The sequence below is a fragment of the Ahaetulla prasina genome, chromosome 1 (assembly GCF_028640845.1).
Source record: "Ahaetulla prasina isolate Xishuangbanna chromosome 1, ASM2864084v1, whole genome shotgun sequence".
Lineage (NCBI taxonomy): Eukaryota > Metazoa > Chordata > Lepidosauria > Squamata > Colubridae > Ahaetulla > Ahaetulla prasina.
The window spans coordinates 187620859-187643794 of NC_080539.1; the positions used below are offsets into that span (position 1 = coordinate 187620859).

The 22936-nt window shown below is 45.0% G+C and overlaps 1 protein-coding gene across 5 annotated transcripts in view; it reads right to left on the reverse strand.

Annotated features, from left to right (window-relative positions):
* AGAP1 (ArfGAP with GTPase domain, ankyrin repeat and PH domain 1) overlaps nucleotides 1–22936 on the reverse strand; it is a 457470-nt gene that overhangs the window by 323408 nt on the left and 111126 nt on the right. The gene's annotated exons all lie outside the window — the stretch shown is intronic.

A 22936-nucleotide genomic window follows, 5' to 3' on the forward strand; every position in this document is an offset into this window, starting at 1 on the left:
GCTTTAAGACTCTTGTTTTGATTCCCAATTGTTCAACAATTGGAAGTCCAATTAGACATCTGGTACAGTCTGTATCAGGGGTGAAATGCTCCCGGTTTGGACCGGCTCGCCCAATCTGGTAGCGATGGTGGCTGGTGGTTCGGAGAACCAGTAGCAAAAATCCCTGGCCCCACCCCCTGCCCCTGTTGAGCCGCGCCATCATCAGAGGGTTTTTTTTACTTTTAAAAGCATTTTTTCTTCAGCCAAAAAAATGCCTTTAAAAGTTTTTTAAAAAAGGCTTTGATGATCCCGCAGCTCAGCTGGGATTGTCAGAACCCTTTAAACTCTTTTTTAAACAACTTCTTCGGCCGAAGAGGTTGTAAAAAAAAAAGGTTTTAAAAGGCTCCTCTGGCGATCCCAGCTGAGTTGCCTGATCACCAGAACCTTTAAAAAACATGTTTTCTACAAGCTCTTCAGCCAAAGAGGTTGTGTTAAAACAATCCTTTTAAGGGATTCTGGGCTGCGATCAAGCAACTTCAGCTGGGATCATCAGAGGAGCTTTTTAAAATCTTTTTTTCCTCTGGTGATTCCCAGATGAGTTTCCTGATCATCACAGGCTTTTAACAACCTCTTACAACAGCCCAAGCCCATGCCACCCTATCGCCCCGTCCCCACTTACTTAATTGTTGCTTATTTGCTTTGCTTCGGCTGCTGCAATCAGTTGCATCAGCTAGCAACTGAATCTGCCTGCCTGCAATCCATCTCCTCGGTGAGCAACTCAATCTGCCTGCCTCCAGTTGAGTAAGTAAACTATTAAAAAATAGTCAATTGGTGTTTTTTTAAGGTGTTGGGTTTTTTTAGACAGCAATTTAAAGTTAAGAAAGTTTTAAATGTAGCTGCTTTTATCTAAAACAGGGGTCTCCAACCTTAGTAACTTTAAGGCTTGTGGATTTAAACTCCCAGAGTTCCTCAGCCTGCTTTCCTGGCTGAGGAACTCTGGGAGTTGAAATCCACAAACCTTAAAGTTACTAAGTTTGGAGACCCCTGATCTAAAAAAATAAAATAAAATATTTGTGCAGCTTTCTGAGATGTGGTGTGTTTCTGTAGTGTTTCACTCTAACTACACAACACACAAAATCTCACAAAGCTGTATGTGGCATTGTGTGTGTGTGTGTGTGTTTCAGTTATGTTGTGTGTAAAGTGTGAAAGTTGCTTTTTGAGCTTTTTGTGGCTGTGTGAGGTTCCTGCTTGTTGCAGGGGCCATTTTGGGTGAAGTGCAGCTGCTTTTACATTGTGTGTGTCAGTTGTGTTGTGTTGTTTGTGTGTAAAGTGTGAAAATTGGTTTTTGGTAGCTCTTATTGTTTTGTATACTTTGTTTATTCTTTTTATTATTTATTGTTATTGGCCACACCCACCCAGTCATCTGACCACCAAGCCACGCCCACCACTTAAGCCATGCCCACAGAACCAGTAGGGAAAATTTTTAGATTTCACCCCTGGCCTGTTATTGCTAGTAGTTCTCCTTGCTCACCCATCTCTCGCACCACCAGTCTCACTTTAATTGAAAAGGGGGGATGGGCGCACTCACTATCGGGTCATCTTCTCTGCTAGCCTTGTCAGGAGGAGCTTCTTTGGCCAGAGGTTCATCGCTCTCTTCAGTGAGGAGGAGAATCTCTACAGCTTGTCTGACAAATTGAGTGGTGTCTGGGGCCTTCCTTGGAGCCCTTTTGCCTCAGGCAGCTGTGGATGGACGTTGTTGTGGAACTGGAGCAGGGGCCAGGCACTCAGAAGCTCGATGTCCTGGTTCTCCACACCGATAGCACTTAATCACCCCTACCAGTTGAGGTTTTTTTTGAAAAGGGCCGTCTGGCTAATGCTCCTCGAGGAGGCTTTTTGGCTGGGGTTTTGCGGTGGGGGTGAATTTCTCTGTCCAGAGCTATGGACATGGTATACCAGTTGTGCAGTCGCTGAGGCAAACACATCCCTGGATCCCACAAGATGTTCTGATTTCTTGATTAATGGCCTCTTTAAGATAGTGTAGAAGTTTGCAGTCTGGCCAATGCCCCAGGTTGCCCGCAACCCATCTAAAGTCCCATACAAAGTCTATTATGGTTCAATGACCTTGCTTCATCACCTTTATGGTGGCCTCACTTTCATTGTTTTGGTCTGGGTCTTCAAATCTGGCCCAGAACAGCGCAACAAACCCATCGGCATCATTTAATTCTGCAGCACCTTCATTGTGCAGCTGGGCTATCCATTCAGAAACCTCCCCTTCATTCATCCCATCAGAAATCACTGATACCAAGTCCTGATCTGATTCATATTGGTCTTCATACTGATCTATATGAGCCCAGACCCTGCTGAGGAAGTAAGCCAGTTTGGCAGGCGTGCCATCAAATGTTGCAATGAAGCAGGATGGCATCGGTCACGCAGGTGGAATGGGCCCGGCGACAGGCATTTGAGCTGGAACCTGTGGTGGAGCTGCTGCGGGTTGCTAGGAGGCCCTCTGCTGAGGGAGAGGGGCCAGTGGCTGAGCTGCTTGGTGGGCTGCAGAGGGGGAGGGAACTCCAGCCGGCTGCTGGATTAGCCCCCCCCCACCTCCCCCCGCGGTGCTGGGATCATTGGACCATACGGGGGCCAGGGGAATCCCTGGAAAATTGGAGCAGATAATGCTGGATGCCACTGGCCCTGGACCCAACCCTGGCCGGGATAGAATCTGGAGTGGGATGCATTTAGCAGGAGGTAGCACAAATGCAGGCAGGCAAGGGGGCCCAGCGGGGGGTTTTGCATTCCCCATGTCGGCTGCATCTGATGTCTTCCTAGCTGTGGGACAGCCGATCGCTTTACCCCTGACTGGGTAGGGAGGTGCCTGCGCATCGCCAGTTCCTCTGGCTGGTCCTGGATGGGGAAAGGTGAACATAGGCTGCATTAAGCTCCATCTCACTTGAGGAGGTTGGGAGGAGATGCATAACTTCCCACTTCCATCCGTTCAAAATGCTCAGGGAGCCCAGTCAATGATTGGCTTCGAAGATTTGACCGGAAGCATCGTAGCGAGACAGTCGGGGAAGAGTGAGCTTTGCGAATTTCTGGGCTGACAACCGCCGTCGAGGTGTCTTTGGTCCAGATCTGTCCTGTAGGGATGATGTTGAAGGAGAGGCACCTCAAATGACCGAGAGGAACCAGCAGGTTCCTCGAAGGTCAGAGGGAAAGCTCTTCGACTCAGCAACAGGGGGAGTAGCTGGAGAGGTTTGGAGATTTTTAAACTGGTTTCCACAATACAAAAGAAAGCTGGGGGACTTAGAATTACAATCTCTCTGACTGCCTTTTTTCCCTGGTGATTTGAATTTAATATAACTAGACATAGACTCTAAATTGAACTTTTTTTATTATTATATTTCAATTTCTATACTGCCTTTCTCCCGAAGGACTCAGGGCGGTTTACAGCCAACTAAGAACAACGAATACAAAAATTAAAAACAGATTTAAAAGATTAATTAAGATGGGCTGAAAATACTAAAAACTATTAAAATCCCCATTAAAAACTATTAGGCCAGTCCTGCACGATGGAATAAAAGAGTCTTCAACTCACGCCGGAAGGCCCAGAGTTGATGTATACCTGTGGGTAGATCGTTCCAGAGGGCTGGAGCCCCCGCAGAGAAGGCCCTCCCCCTGGGGGTCGCCAGTCAACATTGTCTTGCCGACGGCACCCTGAGGAGACCCTCTCTGTGGGAGCGCACTGGTCGATGGGAGGCCACCGGTAGCAGGAGGCGGTCCTGTAAGTAACCCGGTCCTAAGCCATGGAGCGCTTTAAAGGTGAGAACCAACACCTTGAATTGCACCCGGAAGACCACTGGAAGCCAGTGCAGCCTGCGCAGGATAGGTGTTATATGGGAGCTTCGAGCCGCTCCTTCAATCACCCACGCGGCCGCATTCTGGACCAGTTGAAGCCTTCAGGTACTCTTCAAGGGGAGCCCCATGTAGAGCGTATTGCAGTAAACCAGGCGGGAAGTGACGAGGGCGTGAGTGACTGTGCATAGGGAACCCCGGTCCAAGAAGGGACGTAACTGGCGTATCAGGCGCACCTGATAAAAAGCTCCTCTGGCGACGGCTGTCATATGTTCTTCTAACGACAGCCATGCATTCAGAAGGATGCCTAGATTACGAACCTTCTCCGTGGGGGCCAAAGATTCGCCCCCCACAGTCAGTGATGGCCTGAGCTGATTATACCGGGATGCCGGCATCCACAGCCACTCGGTCTTGGCTGGATTGAGCTGGAGCCTGTTTTTCCCCATCCAGACCTGTACGGCCTCCAGGCACCGGGACATCACTTTAACGGCTTCACTGGGGTGGTTTGGAGTGGAAATGTACAGCTGCGTATCATCAGTATACAGATGACACCTCACCCCAAAACCACAGATGATCTCACCCAGCGGCTTCATATAGATGTTGAACATGAGGGGCGAGAGAACCGACCCCTGCGGCACCCCACATAAGAGGCGCTTCACGGTCGATCTCTGCCCCCCTGCCAAAACCGTCTGCAATCGGTCAGAGAGGAAGGAGGAGAACCACCGAAAAATGGTGCCCCCCACTCCTAACCCCTCCAGCCGTCGCAGCAGGATACCATGGTCGATGGTATCAAAAGCCGCTGAGAGATCTAACAGGACCAGGGCAGAGGAACAACCCCTGTCCCGGGCCCTCCAGAGATCATCAACCAGCGCGACCAACGCCATCTCCGTGCTGTACCCAGGCCGGAAACCGGACTGGCACGGGTCTAGATAGACAGTTTCATCTAGGTACTGAGGAAGCTGATGCGCCACCACTCTCAACAACCTTCGCCACAAAGCAAAGGTTGAAGACCGGACGATAATTTGCTAAAAGAGTTGGGTCCAGGGAAGGCTTCTTGAGGAGGGGCCTCACCACTGCCTCTTTCAGGGCAGTAGGGAAGACACCCTCCATCAAAGAAGCATTCACAATTCCCCGGAGCCAATCTCGTGTAACCGCCTGTGTGGCCGGCACCAACCAGGAGGGACACGGGTCCAATAAACATGTGCTTGCGTTCAGCCTCCTCAGTATCCTGTCCATGTCCTCAGGAACCACAGTGTAAAACCCATCCCAGACAACATCTCCAAGATCTGCCTCCGTCATCCCGCCTGGATCTACCCAAACTGCGTCCAGCCCGTCCCAGATCTGAGCGACCTGGCTCAGAACAGCGCAGATATTTTTCAAAGTCCTCAGCCCGTCCCTGCAAGGGATCCTCCCTGGCTCCCTGAACAAGAAGGGAGCGGGTCACCCTGAACAGAGCGGCTGGGCAATTATCTGCTGATGCAATAAGAGTGGCGAAATACTCACGTTTCGCCGTTCTTATCACCACTAGATAGGTCTGAATATAGGACCTAACTAGTGTTCGATCCGATTCAGAACCGTTGAGAAAAGTTAAAAAGTAAAGTAAAATAAAGTGCGGCTTTAAGAAAAAGAAACAAAATGGATACCTTTGCTAATTGTTGATTGGAACTGTGGACTGGAAAGAGACACCTTCAGGTGGACGGGGAAGCTACAAGGACTAACATCTGCTGTGGAAAACTTTCTTGTTGAAGTGATAAGACTGGTGAGAACTTTAAGGGAGGATTTTATGCCTGCAAACTGTTTTGACTTTGATAATAAAACAACAAATACAACCCTGAAAAAGCACAATGGCACAGGAAATAATCAAAATGATGAAAAAGATGCATATGACTTTAAAGCGAGAAATAAAAGAAACAATTACAAGACCATATGGACAACAGGAACCAGAAGAATTACAGAAGACAAAGAAACCATGAAACAAGAGAGGCTTTGGAAGACAAAGGAATAAAAATTTATTGTGAAATATTAAATGATTGTGAAACATTAAATGAGCATATAGGGAGAGAGGAAGAGATTAATAAGGAGAAAAAGGGGGAAAGCACAAAGATTGTAGAAGATTACACTGGGATTGATAGTGGCAAAAGAGAAATCAATAAAAGGGGAATGAGGAGAAAAGTAAAAGGGAAAATATTGCAAATGAAAAGGGTAAACAAAAATAAGGAAGGATGGAAGAGACAAGGGGAGAAAGAAGGGAAGAGAAAAAACAGAAAGTTAAAGGATCATTTTGGGATTAATAGAGAAAAGACAAAAACAGGGGGAAAGGGGAGAAAGAGAGTTGATGGAAATATAGGGCAAGCAAAGAGAGTAGAGAATTTTAAGAGAAAAAAAGAAAAAAAGAGGAGGAAGAAAAAGAGGAAAATAAAAAAGGATTGAAATGCATACTTGTTAAAGCATAAATGGAAGTTACAGCACAAAAAAAGTTGGCAATATATTAAATGATTTAAATACTGAGAATGGAATTTAAAATAAAAAATATATGGAGGTTATCATGGATTTATAAATATTTTAGAAAGGATATTATGAAGAAAAACTGAGTTTTTTCCTTACTTTTTCTTTTTCTTTTTTGATTATGATGAATAAATGTATGAATTGTCATTGAAATGTAAATATATGATTGATGTTGATGTTGGAGAAGTTTAGAAGATAAAAAAGAATACAATTAATAACTGGGAATACAAGGGTTCTATAAAAATGGAAGTAGAAAAGAGGGGAAGAGAGGGAAAATTTGATAAAAGATTAAAATTGGGGGTGAAGGATAGATTCGATTTCAAAGAGAAATGTAAGAAGGAATTTAAAAATGAGAAAAAATATATTGATGAAAGCATGTAAGATGTGTTGGAGAAGACTCAAACTTGTTATGAATACCTGACCGATATTCTGTTCAGAAAAGATGCATTGTATGTTGTTGTTTGTGTGTAAAAAATAAAAAAAACTTACAAAAAAAATGATTGGCTTCGTGATGGGGGCAACAGGTTCCAATCCCGGGAATCTCCAGATCCCATAGCTGTCCCCTTTCTCCACTCTGGCTTATGGGGCGACTTTGCTGGCCTGGGAGCGGCATAATATCCAGGCGTCTCTCCTCTGGTCCCCTTTCTGGAGTTGGATCAGACTGGCAACTTTTCCAGGAATCCAACTCCTTGGGCCGAGCGCCTAGCCTTTGGGCCTCCTCTGTAGCCTCAATGGAATGCACCATTTCTTCAGAAGGAGAAAACAGAGTGTCAATAAATCCTTGAGTATCCATCCCCGTGGCCCCCTCTGTGATTTCTTTTCACCTCCATCTTCACGGAATCTTCGCACCACCTGATGTTTCAGTAGATGCTGGGGCTCAGCACCCCTGACAGCCCCCTTTTGGAGTGCTGTTATGCTTTAAGGGAGATTCGGGTTAATGTCAGCGTTCCAGAAAGAAACCCCAACTCCAAGTAAAAACTGTGAAGCAAGCATCTTTCAAAGTTCTATTTACTAGGATAGGTAAACTGGCACATTTGGAAAACCCAAATCTGAGAAGTCCGGGTTTTCCCTCAGTAAATCAAAACACCCAAAACCATTCCCTGACTCTGCAGTCGATCACATGCTCCAATCACCAACCGTCCCATCTCGAGACAGCACTCTGACCACTCCTTCTCCAGATGCAGGATCGGCCTGACCTTGACCGACAGGAAGAATCCTATTATGTCTAAAGACAACCCCTCTACTAAATCCCCCCTCCTATTTTCCCACACATGAGAAAGTGGCAGCATGGAAGCTTCCGGCCTAATATGGCTTCCAAAGCTGACACCCAAACTACTTCAGAGATGCAAATATGTGTAGAAAGTTATTAAACCACTGAGGCAATTTCATAAGTAGCTGACAATGCAACTGTAATTTTGGAATATAAACCTGACACCAAATTTTTATTATGATGGTTTAAATAGAAGCCACCCAACACAATTGAAAGAAGAGGTCCAAGAAAATTTGCAACTTTTAAAAGGATAAGTTTGGGACTTTTTCTTCATTGACATTAACAAGGTTGAGAAATCCTTGAGAAAAAGAGATTATACTTGACAAACATTCCAGAGAAGAAAAAGATTTTATTCCATGAAGACAAGCTGGAAGGAATGACTTAAACTTAATGAGTCAATTGGAATTAGGATGTATTTTCATCAGTTTGATGTTTGCAATCGAAAGAAAGCTTTAATCTAAAGTTTGTAAATATATTTTTTCCTTTATACATAAAGCTTAAGTAATTCCTAATTTTTTTAAAATATTATTGAAAGTGTATATGAAAATATCTATGTTAAGAGAAAGCTAAAGAAAAAGATGTATTATCTTAAAGAAAAATCTAGAGCTTTAAAAAGCTTAAATATACAAGAAGGAAAAAATATTCTATGAGGGTAACTTGGAGGAAGATCTAAATTTAATGAATTAATTGGAGTTAGTTGGAATTTTATTGGTGTGAAAGTGAGCTTTGAAGTATGTATGCTAAGAGGAAGTTTAAAAAAAAGATGTATTAGATTGTTGTGATTTTAGAAATGTTTTTAAAGAGAAGCTTATATGTTTTAAAATGAATGAAAAGAATATTTTCCCTTTAAGGTTAAATAACCTGAAAAAATACAGTGAATTTTGTTAATAATAAATCAGGCCTGTCAAACTGGCAGCCCACGGGCTGCATGCCCACTCTGGCTCTAGCCTGCAATGTGAGCGGGTTTGACACCCCTGGTATAAATGGTGATCATTTATAAAGATTTTTAACAGCAAATAGAAATACATATTATTTCAACAGCAAAGAAGAAAAAGAAGTAATGGTTAAACTAATTGTTCTATTCAAACAGGAGACTATATTTATGTTTTTTATTTAGATATCACTTCTGGATTTTGTGCTTGTGATAAAAAAAATGAAACTGACTTTGGTTTTACAGATTAGATAGATTTGTTAAAGAAATGGCTAGTTCAGGTGTCAGCAACCTGCAGCCTGAGAGCCTCTTTGATCCCTCTCCTGCGGTTCCCTGCCAACCCAGTTGCGCGATCTGCTCTCTGCCCCAAGAAGGTGCAAGCCTCTCTGGAGAGCCCCTAGCATTTTCTCCGCATTGCCCATGACCGGCTGCTTTTTGTGATTCTGCATCCTTCATAGCAGGGGTGAAATCTAAACATTTTCCCTACCGGTTCTGTGGGCATGGCTTAATTGGTGGGTGTGGCTTGGTGGTCAGATGACTGAGTGGGCGTGGCCAATAACAATAAATAATAAAAAGTATAAACAAAGTTTACAAAACAATAAGAAGTACCAAAAACCAACTTTCACACTTTACACACACACAACACAACACAACTAACTCACGCACAATGTAAAAGCAGCTGCACTTCACCCAAAATGTCTCCAATCTGTGTGAGGTTCCAAGCAGGAACCTCACACAGCCACAAAAAGCTCAAAAACCAACTTTCACACTTTACACACATACAACTCAACACAACACAACACAACACAACACAACACAATTGACTCACACACAGTAAAAGCAGTTGCACTTCACCCAAAATGGCCCCTGCAACAAGCAGGAACCTCATACTTTCACACTTTACACACACACACGGCAAGCCGGTCCGAACAGGGAGCATTTCACCTGGCAGCTCAGCGCCAGCCGCAGTCCCCTTCAGCTCAGGAAGGAGGGGAATGGGGAGGAGCAGCAGCTGCCATCACCGGAGGCAGAGAGAGAAGAGCTGCAGCTCTCCTGCGCTGCGCGGCTCTCCTGAGTTGCACGGATCTTCTGCACTGTGCTGGATTCTCCTGCGCAATGTGGCTCTCCTGTGCTTCACAGCCAGGTACTCAACTCACTGTGCAGTGGCAGCAGCGGGAGGAGGAATTGCCATCCCCACCCCGTGATCCTGGCCCAGGAGAATATTTCGCTCGTGTGTGCGCACGCGTGTGCATGCGAGAAAGAGATGAGACAAAGAAAAGGGAGAGAAAGAGAGAGAGAAATGTGAAAATGATGGAGGGAGAGAATGAGAGAGGAAAAAGAGAGAAACAATTGAGAGAGAGAGAAGTGGGAGAGAGAGGGAGAGAGAAATGAAAGAGAGCTGGAGGGAGAGAATGAGAGAGAGGGAAAAGAGAGGGAAACAAATGAGATAGAAAAGGAAGGGGAAGGAAGGAAGGAAGGAAGGAAGGAAGGAAGGAAGGAAGGAAGCTTTCTCAGTCCTATGACGAAAGCAATGGCAAGCTAGATCTCTTGCCAAGAAAACTGCAGTTTGCCAGAAGGTACAAATTGGAAGCAAGTCTGATTTTTTTTTAAGGAAATAACAAGAGATGACAAAAATGCATCTGAAAATAAGATTATTTATAATTTTGGATAATGTATTATATTGTCAAATTCAAAAGAAATCAATATATATATGCTATTGCTGTTAGTACAATCTTGCCGGCTTCTATCAACTTAGAGTTCACTATGAAAAGATTACAGAGAAACAATTTCTCACAATTAATAACTTTAATTTGGATTTGCTATCATATTTAATGAGAAAGAAAGAAAATGAAAGAGGGAAAGAGAAGGAAGGAAGGAAGGAAGGAAGGGGAGAGGGAGAGGGGAAAAAAGAGAGAAAAATTGAAATGAGAGGGAGGGAGGGAGAGGGAGAAGGAGGCAGACGGAGGGCAGGAGGGGGGAGAGAGAGAGAGAGAAAGAGGGAGAGAGAGAGAGACCCATTTCCCACAGAAAACACCGAGAGCCATGAAACCTGGGTAGGCATGGCTGAGGGAGTCTTGTGACTGGGTGGGAGTAATGTTGAGTTGGCCACGCCCAGCCAGGTTTTGTGGCTCCCAGTGTTTTCTTTTCTGTGGGAAATGGATCCAAATGGCATTTTAAGTGTTTAAGGTTGCAGACCCCTGGGCTAGTTATATATTAGTGTGTGAAAGTAAAAACCTGAGGGTGTGGTGTGGCTATCTTGTACTGTGCTAAGGAGAGTCGGAAGACACTTTTCTCTTTCTTCCTCATATTTTTCCTTCTTTTTTCTTCCCCTAATTTCCTATTTTTATTTGCATTTTATACATTGATAAAACAAAAAAGTTATATATATAAAAAGAAGAGGAGGCTATGCCTTCTCCCAAATAAAACAGAAGTATGTGTCTTCCATCTAAGCAAAGAAAGAGTTAAATGTAGCTTTTTGTGGAAAAAGGATAAAACACAACTACCTTCCAAAATATCTTGGAATAACCCTTGACCGATCTATTACATTTCGAAAACACCTTGAAGTAATCAGACAGAAATTGAAAACCAGGAATAACTTGATTAGGAAAATTTCAGAAACAGACTAGGAAGCACAAGCCAAAACATGTGTACCTGTATAGGGAAGAAGTTGTCATACCAACAAGATTGATGTTTACCTTAATGACACATAATATCTGGAACTCTTAAATCCACACCTCTCTCATGGCTTCAGGTTCTTTTTAACATTGCCCCTTCTGATCTCAGGCAACGAAACCAGACAGTCTGAGAGCGGAATAAGATAAATATGCTATCAACTCCTAGAGCTCTTCCAATACATAAAATATTAGACTCTCAATCTCTCACCAGATCTAAGTCTAGGAAACCAACTTGGAATAGCATACAACAGTCTTACTATCTAGATGAAGAATGGCAATTAATATGGGCAACTTTTAATAACCACAACCAAACAGATCATACAGATCCAACAAAACTGCTTCCAAGAATGCAGTTGCCCAAACAAATATTGAGCCATCTGAATAGAATCAGGACAAGCCATGCCAGAACTAAGACAAAGCTCTTTAAGTGGAGAAAGGTTGAAAGCCAGTAATGTGACTGGTGCACAGGAACAAATTATAACACATACTGTATAGTTCAAGAATGTACCCTCAGGAAATTTAAAGGCACCTGGAGTGATCTCATTGCAGACACCCCAGAAGCAGTTAGATAGTTAGCTTCTTTAGAATAGAATAGAATAGAATAGAATAGAATAGAATAGAATAGAATAGAATAGAATAGAATAGAATAGAATAGAATAGAATAGAATAGAAATTTATTGGCCAAGTATGATTGGACGCACAAGGAATTTGTTTTGGTGCATATGCTCTCAGTGTATATAAAGGAAAAGAAAAAAAAATACCTTCATCAAAGGTACAACATTTACAACACAAATGATGGTCATAGATTGCAATTTAACCCTTAATGATAGCTGTAACAAAAAGTTACAGTCATACAATCATAAGTGGAAAGAGATTGGTGATGGAAACGATGAGAAGATTAATAGTAGTGCAGATTTAGTAAATAGTTTGACATTGTTGAGGGAATTATTTGTTTAGCAGAGTGATGGCCTTCGGGAAAAAACTGTTCTTGTGTCTAGTTGTTCTGTTGTGCAGTGCTCTATAGCGTCGTTTTGATGGTAGGAGTTGAAACAGTTTATGTCCAGGATGTGAGGATTCTGTAAATATTTTCACAGCCCTCTTCTTGATTCGTGTAGTATACAGGTCCTCAACGGAAGGCAGGTTGGTAGCAATTATTTTTTTCTGCAGTTCTAATTATCCTCTGAAGTCTATGTCTGTCTTGTTGGGTTACAGAACCAAACCAGACAGTTATAGAGGTGCAAATGACAGACTCAATAATTCCTCTGTAGAACTGAATCAGCAGCTCCTTGGGCACTTTGAGCTTTCTGAGTTGGCGCAGAAAGAACATACTTTGTTGTCCTTTTTTGATGATGTTTTTGATGTTAACTGTCCATTTTAGATCTCGTGAAATGATAGAACCTAGAAATTTGAAGGTTTCTACTATTGATACTGTGTTGTCAAGTATTGTGAGAGGTGGAAGTATGGAAGGGTTTCTCCTAAAGTCTACCACCATTTCTACAGTTTTGAGTGTGGTCAGTTCCAGATTGTTACGGTCGCACCACAAGGCTAGTCGTTCGACCTCACATCTATATGCGGATTCGTCATTGTCTCGAATGAGACCAATCACTGTTGTGTCATCTGTGAACTTCAGTAGTTTAACAGATGGATCGTTGGAGATGCAGTCATTGGTATACAGAGTGTTCTGTTTCCCTTCCCCCAATACTCCCAGCAAAGAGTCCGTCAGAGGCCTTCCTTTTTTTTCCTTTTATTTACATAGATACATGTCCTGGCCACGTCTACCCACGGGCCTGCCAAGTTTCTGGAGATAAGAGGAAATTATAGATAAGGCCAGAATTACTCACGAATATATTCTTCCCTCCATGAATTAGCTCGCGCCAAATTCATTGCTTTGTCCGAGACAAAAAACCAGGAAGTCCCGCCTCCTATTTATAGTCTCTGCAGATGTCACTGCATGACAATTATGACTTGGCTTTGTCCCAACTCTTCCGCTGCTGCGCACGCCGATCAAGCCTTCGTAATCTTGCGTCCCTCCAAAACTGTTCTTGGGGCGTTGCCAAATCAGAAGAAGGCCCGGGAGAATCAGGCCTTGCCGGCCCCTCCCTTTGAGTGGGTGCCAGGGAGGGAGAGGGCTCAAGAGAAGCAGGGCTTGCCAGGTCTTCTCCTCATTTTCTGAATCATCCGAGTCCAGGAGTCTGGGTCCAGGAACCTGGGTCACAACACTATCCTCACCGCAGGGCCCTTCCCCGGGCTGACGATCGGGATGCGGTCGGGCTGGGTTCTGCTCATGGAAGGCCTGCACCAGGTCAGGGCATGAGCGTCGGAGGCATCTACCCAGGAGAAATCAGTCCCGTATCCCTTCCACGCGATCAAATATTGGAAACGACCCTTTAGCCAGCGAGAGTCTCGTGACGCTGTGGACTTCAGATTCCTCCGACCCGCCCTCGGCGACAGTGACAGGTGCTGTTGGGCACCGAAGGGGACTCGGTGTGGCCTCAGGAACCAGAAGGGACCGTGAAAACGGGTGGATCCGCATGGATCGTGGCAGGGTCAGTCGGTAGGCTACCGGGTTGATGACTGCCTCGACAGGGAACGGGCCGATGAATCGGTGGTCCAACTTTACCGCCGGTCGGACGGGAGGTGTTTGGTGGAGAGCCACACCGGTCTCCAACTGCCAGCGGGCGTTGCCGTCGGGAGCGGTCAGCGGACCGTTGTAGTCCTCCTTTGCCCGATTCAGCTGCTGGCGTACCAACTGTTGGACCGCATGCAATTCCGTCAGGAAGGTCTGCGTTCGGGAACAGGAGAGTCCGGTGGTGCCAGAGGAAGAGCGCGGATGGTACCCCACATTGGCAAAGAACGGGGTCATCTGAGTAGAGGTGTGCTGAGAGTTGTTAAAAGCAAACTCCGCCAGAGACAGGTAGTCGGCCCAGTTGTCCTGTTGCTGGTTGATGAAGCAACGGAGATACTGTTCCAGTATACCGATGACCTTCTCTGTACCCCCGTCGGTCTCCGGATGGTGCGATGACGACAGACATACCTGCACCTCCAACGCGCCATCAGGCTCTTCCAGAAGCGGGCTGTGAACTGAACTCCAGCGGTCCGAAACCACCCTGTCCGGTAGACCATGGAGGCGGAAGATGTGCTGCAGAAAGAGACGGGCCGATTTTGCGGCTGTGGGCAGTCCGCGGCATGGGATGAAGTGTGCCATCTTGGTGAGCATGTCCACCACCACCAGCACCGTGGTGAACCCAGAGGACGGCGGCAGGTCTGTCAGGAAATCCATAGAGATCGCCCCCCAGGGTCTGTCGGGTGTCGGCAAGGGTTGGAGGAGCCCGGGAGGGGCCCCCGTGGCGGTCTTGGCTTGCCGGCACGGTACGCAGGATGTCACGTAGGCATGTATATCATGCCGCACTCGGGGCCACCAAAAGGTCCGTGTCACCAGGTGGAGGGTCTTGAAGAACCCAAAATGTCCTGCTGCAGGGTTGTCGTGGCACTGGGTCATGACGAGGGCTCGGAGTGGTCCTGTGGGCACATATAATCGCCCCGAAACTTGAGTAAGTCCTCCTCCAAGGTCCAAGGAGGCGTGGGGCCCACCTCCGCTCTCCTTTGCTGCGACCAGGCGTCCTGGCGCTGCGCCTCGCACCTGGGCCCGCAAGTCCACTGGCTCCGTGCTGCGGCCAAGGCTTCTGCCGGCAGCACTGTCCGTGGAGGAAGGGGTCCTTGGCGCAGAGGTACTCTGGTTGCGGGACAGGGCATCCGCCCTCCGGTTGTGACCGCTGGGAATGTAGGTCACGCGAAGTTGAACCGGGCAAAAACAACGACCACGGATCTGCCGCTGGTTCAACTTCCGAGCTGTGGTGAGGTGCTCGAGATTCCGATGGTCCGTTCGGACCTCCACCTGAAGTCGGGCCCTCCAGATGGTGTCGCCAAGCCTCGAATGCAGCCTTGATAGCCAGCAACTCTTTTCCCAGATAGTGTAGTTGCGCTCGGAAGGGTTGAGTTTCCGGGAGTAGTAAGCGCGGGAAAAAGTGTGCCACCATTCGCCGGAGCCTGTAGCAGCACCGCTCCCAGAGCCACATTGACGCGTCCGTTTCCACCACAAAAGGCCGGAGCGGGTCAGGATGCCTCAGGACGGGTTCCGTGGACGAAGGCTTTCTTGAGGGCTGTGAATGCTTCTTGCTGCGGGGACCCCACCGAATGCAACCTTCTTCCTGAGGAGCTGGGTAAGTGGAGCTGTCAGTGTGGCGAAGCCGGGATGAAGGTCCGGTAGTAGTTGGCGAAGCCCAGTAGGCGCTGAACATCCTTCACCCGACGAGGGCTTCCCAGCTACACAAAGCTTCTACTTTACATGGGTCCATGGCTATGCCCTCGGGCGAGATGATATGCCGAGGAATTCTATGGAAGTCCGGAAGAAGACGCATTTCTCCAGCTTCGCATTGAGTTGTTGCTCCATAGCGTTGCAGAACCAGACTGACGTGTCGAAGGTGGCTTTCCCTGGACCGGGAGTAAATCAGGATGTCGTCGAGGTAGATAACCACGAACCGATCCAACATGTCTCGGAACACGTCGTTCATGAAGTGCTGAAAAACGGCGGGAGCATTGGTCAATCCAAATGGCATGACAGTGTATTCGTAGTGTCCGTATCGGTGCCGAATGCCGCCTTCCATTCGCCTCCTTCTCGTATCCGCACCAGGTTGTAGGCCCCGGAGATCGAGCTTGGTGAAGATCGTGGCCTCCCGCAACCTTTCCAGTAGCTCCGGGATGAGCGGCAGGGGGTAGCGATTCCGCACCGTAATGGCGTTTAGCCGGCGGTAATCACAGCATAGGCGCAAGTCCCCTGTCTTCTTCTTCACAAAGAGGACCGGGGCCGAGAGAGGGGACTTTGAAGGCCGGATGAACCCTCGGGCCAGGTTTTTGTCCAGGAAGTCCCTGAGGGCGGCCAACTCGGGCCCCGACATGGAATACAGGCGTCCCACAGGCAGTGGTGCGTTGGGCAGAAGGTCCACGGGGCAATCGTAGGGCCGATGCGGGGGTAGTCGGTCCGCCTCCTTCTCGCTGAACACGTCGGCGAAGTCCGTCAGCTCAGGAGGCAAGGTGATGGCAGCGGTGGGGGCGTTCTGGCGGCACAGGTGTGGCGGATGTGATCGACGCACTGCAGACTCGGGAAAGAGATGGCGTTCCGCGACCAGGCCACCTGAGGATCGTGGGTCCGCCAGGCCAACCCAAGGACCAAGGAAAATGAAGGTCCGCCGTGACATAAAACTGGATCGCCTCCTCATGGTCCCCAATAGCCAGGCGCAAAGGCTGGGTGGCGAATTTAATGGGGCCGGACACCAGTTCTCGCCCATCAATTGTCTCTACCCGCATCGGAGGGTCCACGGAACCACGGGACCGCAAACTGGGTCACAAAGGCCTGGTCCATAAAGTTTGTTGTGGCCCTGAGTCCACCAGCGCATGCGCCTGGAGCCCGTCCGACTGGTTCCCCAACCATATCCGTGTGTCCAGAATCAGATGCCGAGGGGCCCAGAGTCTACTTCCGCAACGCCCAGTGGGGCTTAGTACGTGCCCGACCTAGGGTTTCCCGAGGTCGGGCCTGCCCGCTTCCGATTGGTCACGCTGTGATTCGGGACCGGCGTGCCCCACTTCGCTTTCTGGGGCAAGAAGCGGCGAAGTGGCGGGCTCCCACAGTACAGGCACAATCCCCTTGGCGCCTCGGTTCCGCTCCTGGGCTGTTAGGCGAGGTCTGGCGCTCCCAACTCCATGGGCTCTTCCGCAGCGGTTACAAAACGTGGGGCGACCCTGGGTGCTGGTGGTGCAGGAAGTGGGGTGCAGATGTCGACGGAGGGTCCCGGGGTGCGACGGACGGTCGCCGTTGCAGACGGGCATCGAGGCGGAGACAAAGGGGCACCAAGTTGTCGAGGTCCGCGCGCCCACGCGGGCCAGCTCGCCTTGCAATTCCTCTGAGAGTCCCTCCTGAACGCTGGCCCACCAGCGCTGCATCATTCCAGTCAGAGTCCTGGCACAAAAGACGAAATTCGCGATGTACTCCTGCAGGGGCGTTTCCCTTGACGGAGTTCCTTAAGGCGCCTGGTTGCCGTCAGCATTCGAACGGGGTCCTCGTACATGGTGCGCAGGTGCTGCCAAAAACGCTGTTGGTCCGCCAGCAGGGGGCTGTCCTGGAGCAAGAGTGGCGTGGCCCATCGAGCAGCTGAGCCGGAAAGAAAGTTAATCACAAAGGCCACCTTAGCCTGGTCGTCTGGGAAATCCTCTGGCTTCATAGCCATGTAGAGCTGGCACTGTCCCAAGAAGGTCGGGAACATCTCAGGCTGCCCAGAAAACTTATCCGGCACGGTTATCGGGCACTTGCGACGAGGAGGAGGAGTGGGAGGATGGGGGGGGGGCTGCAGGCACATTCCTGGCAGCAAGTTGGCCTGCCAAGTGAGCCACTTGCTGCTGGAGCTGTTGATTAGCCGCGTGTAGCTGCTCTAACTGCTGCTGTACCTGCTGCTGATCCATCTTTGGTGGAAGATGTTTTAGTCGGGTCTCGGACAAAATGTTCTGTTTCCCTTCCCCCAATACTCCCAGCAAAGAGTCCGTCAGAGGCCTTCCTTTTTTTTCCTTTTATTTACATAGATACATGTCCTGGCCACGTCTACCCACGGGCCTGCCAAGTTTCTGGAGATAAGAGGAAATTATAGATAAGGCCAGAATTACTCACGAATATATTCTTCCCTCCATGAATTAGCTCGCGCCAAATTCATTGCTTTGTCCGAGACAAAAAACCAGGAAGTCCCGCCTCCTATTTATAGTCTCTGCAGATGTCACTGCATGACAATTATGACTTGGCTTTGTCCCAACTCTTCCGCTGCTGCGCACGCCGATCAAGCCTTCGTAATCTTGCGTCCCTCCAAAACTGTTCTTGGGGCGTTGCCAAATCAGAAGAAGGCCCGGGAGAATCAGGCCTTGCCGGCCCCTCCCTTTGAGTGGGTGCCAGGGAGGGAGAGGGCTCAAGAGAAGCAGGGCTTGCCAGGTCTTCTCCCTCATTTTCTGAATCATCCGAGTCCAGGAGTCTGGGTCCAGGAACCTGGGTCACAACACAGAGAGAAGTGGGGAGAGCACACAGCCTTGGGGGGCCCGTGCTAATTGTACAGGTATCTGAAGTGACCCCGCTTAGCTTTACCTGCTGCTTCCTGTTTGTCAGGAAGCTTGTGATCCTCTTACAAGTCTGTTCCGGTACCTGTAGCTGGTTTAGCTTAGTTAGAAGAGTGTCTGGAATGATGGTATTGAATGCTGAACTAAAGTCCACCAAGAGGACCCTTACATAGGTCTTTGGAGATTCAAGATGTTGTAAGATGTAGTGCAGAGCCATATTAACAGCATTATCTGTTGATCTATTTGCTCGGTATGCAAATTGCAAGGGGTCTAACAGCGGATCCGTGATGGTTTTCAAGTAGGAAAGCACTAGCCTTTCAAAGGTTTTCATGACTACAGATGTTAAAGCAACTGGTCTGTAGTCATTCAGTTCCTTGATAGTGGTCTTCTTCGGCACTGGGAAGTGCCGATGAAGAAATGAGTTCCATTACACATGCGCTTGAATTAAGACACATACTATCAACATTTTAATTTGCAGTAGAGAATGACAAATCTTAAGCAGAGACTGCAAAAATGTAGAGTGCAATTCTCAGTATATCTGAGAACTGCTTAATATGGTAATTATTAATCTGTCCCTTCTTTCACACAATTAAATAAACATTTATTTTATTACATATACATAATACAAGTTTCAAAAGAGAGAAAAGATACTATGCATTCAGAAAGTATTGAGACCTCCTTTTGTCAATTTTGTTATGCTGCAGCCTGATTCTACAGTTGTTTAGATTGTTGGAAGGAAAATCCACCTGGTTCAGTTCCAAGCTGGGAGAAAGACCTGAAATAACATGGAAGCTGATTGGAAGTAAATACTCTTTTTATTGAGAGTGGAACCAATACACACAGCATGTATTCTGGGACAGCTGACCAAATGGTTGAATGAGTGGATGGATAGATTTCAGTGACTTTGAAGTTTGAACTGTTCTGGGGTTATGCAATGAAGGGGCTTGTGTTTTTTAATAAATGGTGGTGGGTTAATCCTATTTTGTCCCAAAATGTCATGCCCTGTCCTTCTTAATCCCATCAGCCTGGAGCTGAAGATGTTTTGTTTATGAATGGATTGACCCAGAATTCTCAATGGGCACAAATATCCATTTCTAAAGACTTCTTGCATCTGCTTGAGGCTGTTTTACTGTGCAGGAAGTTCCATTTCTCCTTTGGGGAAATACTGTATAATACCCTGCCTTTTTAATATTCCCCAAAATATTTCATTCTCTAGAAAGGTGTGTGTGTGCTGACTTTCTACAAAATTCATTTTTTTCATTAATCTACACTCAGTATTCCATAATGACAAAATGAAAACCGAGTTTTAGAAATGTTTGTAAATTTATTAAAAAGAAAAAACGCATAATTGGCCAGTTTTATATTCAGATCCTTTGCAACAACTCTGGAAATTTACCTCAGACACCTTCCATTTCTCTGAATTGCGGCTGGCATGTTTCTACACCATGATTGGAGGTCAACATGTGGTAAATTAAATTGATTGGACATTATTTGGAAAGGCACACATCTCTTTATAGAAGGCTTCACAAATGACAATGCATACTATAGCAGAGCAAAAGCCATGAGATCAAAGGAACTGCCAGCAGAGCTCAGAAACAGGATTATTGCAAGGCACAGATCTGGGGAAGGCTATAATAAAAATTCTGCTGCAGTGAAGGTTCCTAAGAGCACAATGGCCTTTATAATTTTCTTTTTTTTATTATTGAAAAGGTTTTACAACAACAATTAAATTTTCCCCTCCCCTCCCCCCTCCCCCTCCTTCCCCCCTCCCTCCAAAACCCCCCTCCTCCCCCGACTTCCCGGAGCAAACACAAGGTATAGTTCAATAAACAAACAGTCATACATTAAATTTTTAAAATCTAACACAATTATAATCCTTCTCTCTCACATAACCTGACTTCTTCCATTAAAATCAAAAACAACGTCCTTCATTCAAAGGCAATCTGAAATTTCTTAATCTGATATCTATTTTGAATATAATCAATCCAATTCTTCCATTCTTTTAAATATTTTTCTTGAGTATTGTCTTTCAAGAAGGCTGAGATTTTAGCCATCTCAGCCAAATTGGAAACTTTCAATATCCATTCTTCTATTGTGGGTAATTCTTTTTTCTTCCAATATTGTCCAATCAACAGTCGTGCTGCTGTTATTAAGTTCAAAATCAACTTAGTCTCAATCACTGTACAGTCCGTTGTTATTCCCAAAAGGAAAAATTGGGGTAGGAACTTTATCTTCTTCTTCAGAATAATCCACCAAATTCTTATCCAGAAAGACTTAATTTTCTTACAAGTCCACCATACATGAAAATATGTAGCATCATCACAATTACATCTCCAACATTTCGCTTGCATATCTGGATACATACATGATAATTTCTTAGGATCTAAATGCCATCTATAAAACATCTTATAAAAATTTTCCCTTAAATTCTGCGCTTGCGTAAATTTAACATTTCTAACCCAAATTTTTTCCCATGTTTCCAACATTATTGGTTCTTAAATATTCTGTGCCCATTTTATCATACAATCTTTTATTAAATCTCTTTCAGAATCTATTTCTATCAACACAGTATACAATCTCTTTATATGCCCCTGGGTTTGATTTCTAATTTGTTTAACCAAATTTTCTTCATTTTGAATAATACCAATTTTCTGATCTTCTTTCCATCTAGCCTTTAACTGTCCATATTGAAACCAAATATAATTCCTCCCTTCTTCTTTTAATGTATCCAAAGATTTTAGTTGTAGATTTCCCCTCTCATTATATAAAAGATCTTTATAAGTAATCATTTCTTGTTCCTGTTCTATATTTATATTCTCTACTGCATGCCGAGGACTTGCCCATATAGGAATTTTATAATTTAACTTATAATAATATTTTTTCCAGACACATGAGAGAAATTCTCAACACATGATTCTTAAAAGCTTTATCTACTTTCTTATCATACAATAAATATGCATGCCAACCATATAATAAATCATAACCTTCTATATTCAAAATCCTTTCCTCCGTCAAATTAAACCAATCACTAATTACCGAAAGAACAACTGCTTCATAATACAGTTTTAAATTAGGCATTTTAAATCCTCCTCTTTCCCGTGTATCTTGCATTATTTTCATTTTGACTCTTGCTTTTTTCCCTTCCCATATAAATTTATTAATTCCAATCTGCCATTCTTCCAAATTTTTGTCTTTCTTAATTATTGGTATCATCTGAAACAAGAACAAGAATTTAGGCAAAACATTCATTTTTATAGCTGCTATTCTCCCCAACAAAGATAATTGTAATTTTTTCCAAGTATTCATTTCCTTCTGAATTTTTTTCCATAACACATCATAATTATTCTTATACAATTTTACATTTGATGAAGTAAGAAAGACTCCTAAATATTTAACCTTTTTTACAATTTCAAATCCTATTATTTCCTCTAGTTTTTCTTTCTGGTTCTTAATCATATTTTTGGTTAACACTTTTGTTTTATTTTGATTCACTTTAAACCCTAAGACCCTTCCATATTGATTAATTACTTCCAACAAATATACACTCGAATTTATAGGCTGAGTCAACATAACAACCAAATCATCTGCAAATGCTCTGACTTTATATTCATGTCTTCTAATTCTAATACCCTCTATCTCCCTTAACTCTCTTATCTTATCCAATAAAGGTTCCAAAGACAAAATAAACAATAAAGATGATAAAGGACACCACTGCCTTGTTCCTTTGCAATTTTAAAACTATCTGTCAAACTACCATTAATTATTATCTGAACTGTTTGCTCTCCATAAATTGCCCGAAGTATTTGTATAAAACCATTTCCAAATTGCATTTTGTCTGTTAATTTAAATAAAAATTCCCAATGCAAACGATCAAAAGCTTTCTCTGCATCCAAAAATATAAACGCTGCCGGAATCTGATTTTTCTTTTCCAAATATTCCAATAAATTCACTATCTGCCTAACGTTATTCCTCATTTGTCTCCCTTTTATAAAACCAGACTGGTCAGTATGAATCCTTTGTTGTACAATTTCCATTAACCTATTTGCCATTATTTTCGCAAAAATCTTATAATCATTATTCAAGAGTGAAATCGGTCTATAATTCCCAGGCTTAGTACAATCCTGATCCTCTTTTGGTATCAATGAAATAAAAGTAGTCCTCCATGATGGTGGCACTCCTCCTCCCATCAGTATCTGATTAAATAACTCCATAAGTGGACCAACTATCTCATCCTGTAACTTTTTATAATATATTGCTGTAAGTCCATCTGTGCCCGGGGATTTCCCTATTTTTAATTGCTTTATTACCAAAATAATTTCCTCAGAAGTTATAGGCCGATTCAACTTTTCCCTTTGTTCATTAGTTAAACCTTTAACCTTATATTCTTTCAAATATTTATCAATATCCATATTCAATATTGTATCTCTGGCATATAAATTTGTATAATATTCCAAGAAAGCTTTTTTAATTTTATCCTGTTTAAATCTCACTTTACCCTTATATTCAATTCTTTCAATAGTACGTGCTTTCTGTCTTTTCCTTAACATATAAGCCAACCACCTCCCTGATTTATTGGCATTA